This window comes from Lolium rigidum, chromosome 5 (genome assembly GCF_022539505.1).
Source record: "Lolium rigidum isolate FL_2022 chromosome 5, APGP_CSIRO_Lrig_0.1, whole genome shotgun sequence".
NCBI lineage: Eukaryota > Viridiplantae > Streptophyta > Magnoliopsida > Poales > Poaceae > Lolium > Lolium rigidum.
The window spans coordinates 180,219,082-180,226,195 of NC_061512.1; the positions used below are offsets into that span (position 1 = coordinate 180,219,082).

Sequence of the window (7,114 nt, forward strand, 5' to 3'; positions counted from 1 at the left end):
AGGGTTGGTCGTCCCTCCAGGTAACAACAATGCACAACCTTTCGTTTCGGTTCATTTCATTTTTGGTATTTCGATGTACTAGTTACGTGGAAAGGGTGTCATGCATCGACGGGATGCGGGATTACATTTACACTAGCCCTACACTAATTTTCATCTGATTCCATACAAACATTTGCCATGATTTTGCTTATGCAGGACAAATTAGGACGATAAACTGATTTAATCGGTTCACTATTAATCGGTGTAACCTATACAAATTAGCACCCAAAACACGTCTATGTTAGAAAGAAACAAATATTCTAGGTCATGAATACCAGAGGAGCCACCAGCCGCCACCATGTTCCTTCCTTTCGCTTCTCCTCCTTTACCATTTAAAGTTTCTCTTCTCCTGTATACAAGGTCTGGTCGACAACGGTGAGAAATTGTTCAGCGACAGCAGGAATTGAGCTCCCGGATGCGAGAATCGAGTTGAAGCTTCGCAAACCTACTTGATTTGGATAAGGTAGCAGCTGGACGGGCAATTTGCGCTTGAAAATTGCATCTTTTAAAACCAAAGTGGACTAATTAATCGGAAATATTTCTAGTAATCAGCTTGTTAAAGCAATTAATCAGACTAAAGGATTAAGACAAGCGACTAGAGGTAATTGACATGGTTAGACCCCTGGTAGCGATTAATCGGCCTATTAATCGCTGATTCGGCCTAGTTTTTAAACAATATATGCACATAACCTTTTATAACTATTTCATGAAAGTGAACTGAACGAGACACCGATGATCGATCGAGAGAGATCACAACTTGTCAACAACAGAACTCGAAACGTGAAGAATTCTGTGCTACAGTTGAGACAAAGAATACTCTGACGAGATAGAACCGCGCTTACTATGCATCAGTCTATGCCCCTCTGACCTGATCCATGGATGACTATGCAACAAGGCCCTTTCCCAAGAACCACCGTACAATACGCCTTAAACTCATTGATCTGTCCACAAAAACGCTCATTGACTGTCCACCGGCCACTATGTTCATGCGGGCATGTAGAAAACAAACCAAGTTCTTCAAGAATTAGGCCCCGCTTCTCTTACCTTGCTTAGTCAAGATAACTGTCAAGGGGACAAGGGGCCTATCAGGATGTTCATGCAAAACTAGCTGCACGTCTCTTACCTTGCTTAGTCAAGATAACTGTCAAGGGGACAAGGGGCCTATCAGGATGTTCATGCATCCAATAGACTGGCGCAAGATTGAATTGCCTTTGCAATGCTGTAGGCGAATTAGCAAATCATTTTCCTGCTAGGTGACCGACTTTTCTCCGAATGTTAGAAGCAACTTGGTACCGTAGTCCGTAGCCATGCCAGTAGGCTGGGAGGAGCCAGAGGCTCCAGCCAGGAGGGTTTTACATGTAGAATGCTTTGCTTATGCACTTCCGTTTAGGCTTTTCTTGATGGCAAACGTTTTAAATTGTTCTCAAGCTTAAAACTCTAATTTAGAATGTTTCCATTTGAACGTCCTACGTATTAAGTAATCATCACATCGGCATGGTTTCTTATTTTACTTCTCATTTTTTGTAGGTGGATAAACTCTTTTAGATAACACAGCGGCATAAGACATAAGTCCCTAAATAATAAGAAAATGTGCAAAAAATACTTTTGTACATATTGGCCATATGCATTAATTAGTCAAGTCTTTCTGCCAAAAAATAAGTATGCACACATTAAAAAAATGTCATCTACGCCTACTTGAGAAAAAAACATCCAGAAGGAAATGGGTGTACTTATCCCTCATCTTCATAGTATGGGACGCATTTGTTTTCATCAATACACCATTGACTAACCATTAATATGTTGTTTATCTTGAAAGTATAGGGCGTATGTGTTGTCATTATAATTTTATCATATGATGCAGTGTTTTCTATATTTTCTTTTTTACAATACTCGCTTTATGCATGTTTTACTCATAGTGTTCCTTAATACTTCAGTATTGGCATACTTACCGTGTTCATTCTTGTGTACTTGATCTGCAGTCCATCAAAGTATGCGTGAAATAGCACGATTTCTGAGATCGGAGAAGAGAGCTAAGTAACTTCTCACATTTTCATCCAAACTCTTCACCACAACTTGTCTGATATATTTTTGGCAACGTAGGTATTCTAGAAAATCCACATAGGTGAATATCTCTAAAAATAGACACCAAAATTTTACTTTGTTTCTTAAAAAAATGATGAAGCATTCATATACAAAAATGCGTCGAGTCACAATATTTTTTACATTACGCTCTAATGGGATGGTAAAGAAGTGGTTCATCCAATATACACGGTAGGTATCCTACATTGCATTTCTTTTCATGTGAATTTTACATGGTAATAAAAACATTGTTTTGCAGGATGTTTACGAGCGCAAGATTTTTTTGGTATGCTTTCTCAAGTACCATGAAAATGAAGAATAAGAAAATATCCTTAACATTCTAAGATAATATCTAGGAAGCATTGAGGAATAGATATTTATGAATACAAAATAATTAGTCGAGTGCTTATTTCATATTCAAACGATGCCAATTATATCGGTTGTTAAGATTTACTTCAAACGAAGGTACAATCTTATGAATTTTAAGAATACATCGTGACTTTTTCATGCATGTGATTTTTTGCATGTATTGTATTGATATGTTGCGAGGAAAAATATAGTAGATGATGGGCATATAGCCCATAGGGCCCGTCACTGGACGCACTCACGTGGGCGACTGGGCTGGAGGCCTCACTCGACCCGCTTGGTCCGGCTGGATCGGGAGTGAAGCAGCGGCTGGATCTGAAGGAAGCCGAGGAGAGCAGCTACATAGCCCATCGGTCGCACGAGTTGACTAACCAACTCGCCGTGATTACTGTAAACCCGAATCAGGGGTGCTCATATAAACCCCAGTGTGGAAACAGTCGCTGTAACCGACTTGCGACCCATATTGTAAACTTACCAATCTATATACACAAGCAGGAAGTAGACCTTTTACTCTCCGAAGGGGCTGAACCTAGGTAACTCCATGTCACAGTGCAATCTCGATCCATAGATGGCTACGCCACCCTTGTTCCCCACCTCTGAAGGGCTATAACTTGTAGCATTTGCAGAGGTCACATCCACGACAATAGCCATAGCAACGCACAAGCATTTGTAACAAAACCTTGTCAGCGGGCGGGGAGCGCCTGCATTGCATTATAAGAAGAGGGAAAATTTGTCTAGTTAATAAGGAGAACCGGACCCAAAAACCATAAAACACACGGTTAATTATGAAAAATCGGCGAAAACCCACTCACACCTGACTAGAACCTAGTGAACATCGTATGAGCCAGATACAAGTCTCCCTAGGCCCTCACAACCAACCAGGCCTATCTCTGCTACCTCAAGAGCACTCTCGCAATAGCAGGGAGAGAACTTGCAGCTAACCTTAAGAAGACAACGACAAAACATTTGTAAATACCAACGACTCACGAACTGTCTGAGCCACCATTGGCGATACAGGCTTCTTGCACAGCCGCAGCTATGACTTCATCTTCCCCAGAGCCTTTCTTTGGGATCAAAATAATCAAATCGAAACGACCCGTTGCAATGAATATTTAGTATATACTAGTGATGGAGTTCAATATATTAATGACGGAGTTAGCAATAAATACCTTAGCGAAATCAGAGGACATCGTCCTAAGGTAAAACTTCGACATAAATCATACTAATACCACATCAATAGCTGCTACATGAGAGATGAGACACATCATACCGAAATGTTCAACTCAAAACAACCCGTTGCAATGCATATTTATTATATACAGTACAGTTCAATATATATACTAATGACGGAGTAAGCAGTACAATGCTCAAAAGACACTTCAAAAAAACAAGGAAGATTACAAAAGGAGCATGATGGTGAATTAGACGAGAACTTGGACGACGCATGATGGTGAATTAGATGAGAACTTGGACGCTCAGCCACGAGCCCACGACCGGAGTCTTCAAGTGTCTTTGAACATGTGCTCGCTGATGAAATCCCGACGACTCTTCCAGCGATCGGGTTGGCATATGTTAACCAGGAGTTGAAATGAACCGGGCTGAAGATTTTCTTAGGTATCACCATATATAGAACATCCGTATGGAAAGTTGGAAACGCTATAACATTCTCAGCCAAAGCATCTTCCAATCAATTTCTGATCAAAGGCGAAAAAGAAAAAAGACTGATAATTGTGCTCATAATTACCAACTTGAATTAAGAGGGCACATGAAAAGAGGTGATGTACGAACCGGTCGGTTGCCTAAGGGTGTGTTTGGTAATGGAATGAGGTGGAATGTAATGGAATCGTTCCGTTCCTAGAGGGCTATTCTTATGTTTGGTTAGACGGGAGGAATGGAAGCAAGTGGTTTCTCAAAAGGGAATATACTCTTTAGATTTGGAATACACCCGTTTCACCACATCGGTGGAACCTGGTGGAACGGGCAGCTAATCAACACTGCGTCGAGCGAGAAAAACAAGAAAACTCCTTACTCTCACCGAGCGAGCCCCACCCCACGTGTATCCCCTCGTCCACCCGTGCGCCTCTCCTCTCGTAACCCCGCGCCGCCACGCCTCCACCGCGCGCCGCCACGCCTCTCTCCACCGCGCGCCGCCACGCCTCCACCAAGCGCGCCGCCACGCCTCTCTCCACCCCGCGCCGCCACGCCTACACCGCATTCCGCCACGCTCCAGGCGAGCGGGTGACAGCTACAGGCGGCAGGCAGCAGCGGCAGGCACCGGCAGTAGGCAGGCAGGCAACAACGGTATAGGCCCCGTGCTCTTATCTTGTTTATGTGCCCTGTCCTCTTCAAAATTGAGCTGAAAACATGTGTTAGGCTCAAATCCATGACATTTTTTTTAGCAATCTATGTGGTATATGTTGCTGTATAATTTTTGTTCAGCAACTTGAGTGTGTATTGTGGTGATTTATGTCAAAATAAATGCATTGTAGATGGCCAATATGATGGATAGAAGGAAAAAAATGATTAGGGGAGCTGCTGTTTTTGTTGTTTTTGCTGCAATTGTTGTAACAGTTCGGGCTATAAAAAGAAGAAAAGAGCGCCTATAAGCTATGGGCCAATGCATGAAAGGGATCGGCAACGTATTGAATATCTCAATAGTAAAATTTGGCAACGCGATGTCACATGTAGAAATATGTTGAGGTTTGAAAAAGCTCCTTTCTTTCGGTTTTGCAACATATTGAGGGATCGCAAGTTGCTAGAAGATAGTGTTCATGTAAGTGTAGAGCAACAATTGGCGATGTTTTTGCACACCGTTGAACATAACGTTCGGAATAGGGTTGTTGAAACCAATTTTGGTAGATCATTCTGGACAATCAGCGTATACTTTAGGCGCGTCCTTCATGCTATTGGTGAGCTGCGTAATGAATATCAAGTGGATTCAAGACTTGCCATCACAACCAATGTGCTAAGGTTTTGAATGACAATTTGACCTGAGATCAGATTAGTAACCATCTTAAAAAGTGGAGAAACATTTGGGGCAGGCTAGTTCAATTGAAAAATCTAAGTGGAGCTCTATGGGATGAGGATACTTGCACTATTAGGCTTAGCATGAACACTATGCAGGGCATTGCATGGTAAGTTTTTATCTATAGTATCTTACTCAGTTTGTTAGTCAGTTGCTCTCTTTTTGTCTATAGTATGTTACTCACTTTTGCATTTTTTTTTGTAGAACAACAAATCTGATATCCCGTTGTTGAATACCCCATTGAACACTATCGTGCAATGGAAACAATTTTTGGGTCAACCACGGCTACTGGGCAAGTGGTCGAACAGAAACGCGCCGCCGCTGGATGCCATCTCGCTGGCCAGGCTAGGCAGACCATCTTGTGCGCCGGGGAGGAAGACACACATCGAGTACCTCCCGCCGTTCACCGCCTGGTAAGGGAGCTTTAGCACCTGGAAGCCGTCATGGCAGGCAATGAAGTACTTGACCTCCTCCTCTTCTTCTAGACAGAACTCGTCCTCCGTGTCGGAAGTGGGAAGCCTCCCGGCGGTCATGAAAGGCACCCTGACGGGGCTGCCGTCCAGAGGGTAGAAGTCGGCGTCCTTTGTGAGGCTCCGGTGGAAGCGATCCTCCCACTTCCCCTTGAAATACATGGCGTTGGCCAGCACGAGCATGATGTATGGGTGCACCGACCCTGGAGGGAGAACGGACGTGATGAGCTTGTTCGTGGCATCTGCAACCCAATTGTTGATTACCTTCCTTAACCCTCCGGATCTCCCTGCGTGCAGTACGGAGATCAACTGAGAAACGATCGAGATCACAACTCACACCAACATTCTGATTAAGGTTGAGATCGCAGCATAATATATGCACACGTATGTACGTACGTGGAAGTCGACGGCTCGTGCCTCCGCCTTGTAGGACTCGACGGCGGCGTCGCGGTAGGCCGTCTTCAGTGCAAATCCTTCCTGATGCCACACGCTGCACGCGAACGTGATGGTCAGCGGCCCGGATCCGCCGGTGGCGAGGGCGCTCTCCGCCAGGCCGCGCACGATCTCCGCCACCTCCTCGCGCGACGATGCGCCAAGCACGTCGAGGAGCTCCTCAAGGGTTCTGGAGCGCCAGCCGCCACTAGGCCCAGCGCCGTGAAGATGGAGAACGGCGAGAAAATAATATTCTTCCCCTCGGAGAACGTATTGGCGAGGCGGAGGGCCAGCGCCGTCAGGCCGGCGGAGTCGACGGAACTACGAGCCTTCTTGCTTGGCCGCGCCTCCTTCTCCATGGTGCCCTAGCTTGCCGATGCCGATGGGCTGAATCACTACAGGAAAAAAGCTCAGTGCCGTGCACGGGTCTTTGCCGTGTGCTTCCAGCGCCCTTTGCCGTGCGGAAGTTCTTTGCCGTGCGCCTCGCGCACGGCAATGAATTCTTTGCCGTGTGGCTCCGGGGCGACGCACGGCAAACAAACAGCGCACGGCAAAGAGCCAGCACGGCGCTCGGCAAAGCATCCCCGCACGGCAAAGCAGCCAGATGGCGCACGGCAAAGTAACCCCCCACGGCAAAGAGGCCACGAAGGCGCACGGCAAAGATGCATGCACGGCAACGACGGCTTTGCCGTGCAGGCCAACC

The 7,114-nt window shown here is 45.4% G+C and overlaps 1 pseudogene; it reads right to left on the minus strand.

Annotated features, from left to right (window-relative positions):
- Window positions 1-5,784: 5,784 nt before the first annotated feature.
- Window positions 5,785-6,770, minus strand: LOC124656775 (annotated as a pseudogene).
- Window positions 6,771-7,114: the final 344 nt, after the last annotated feature.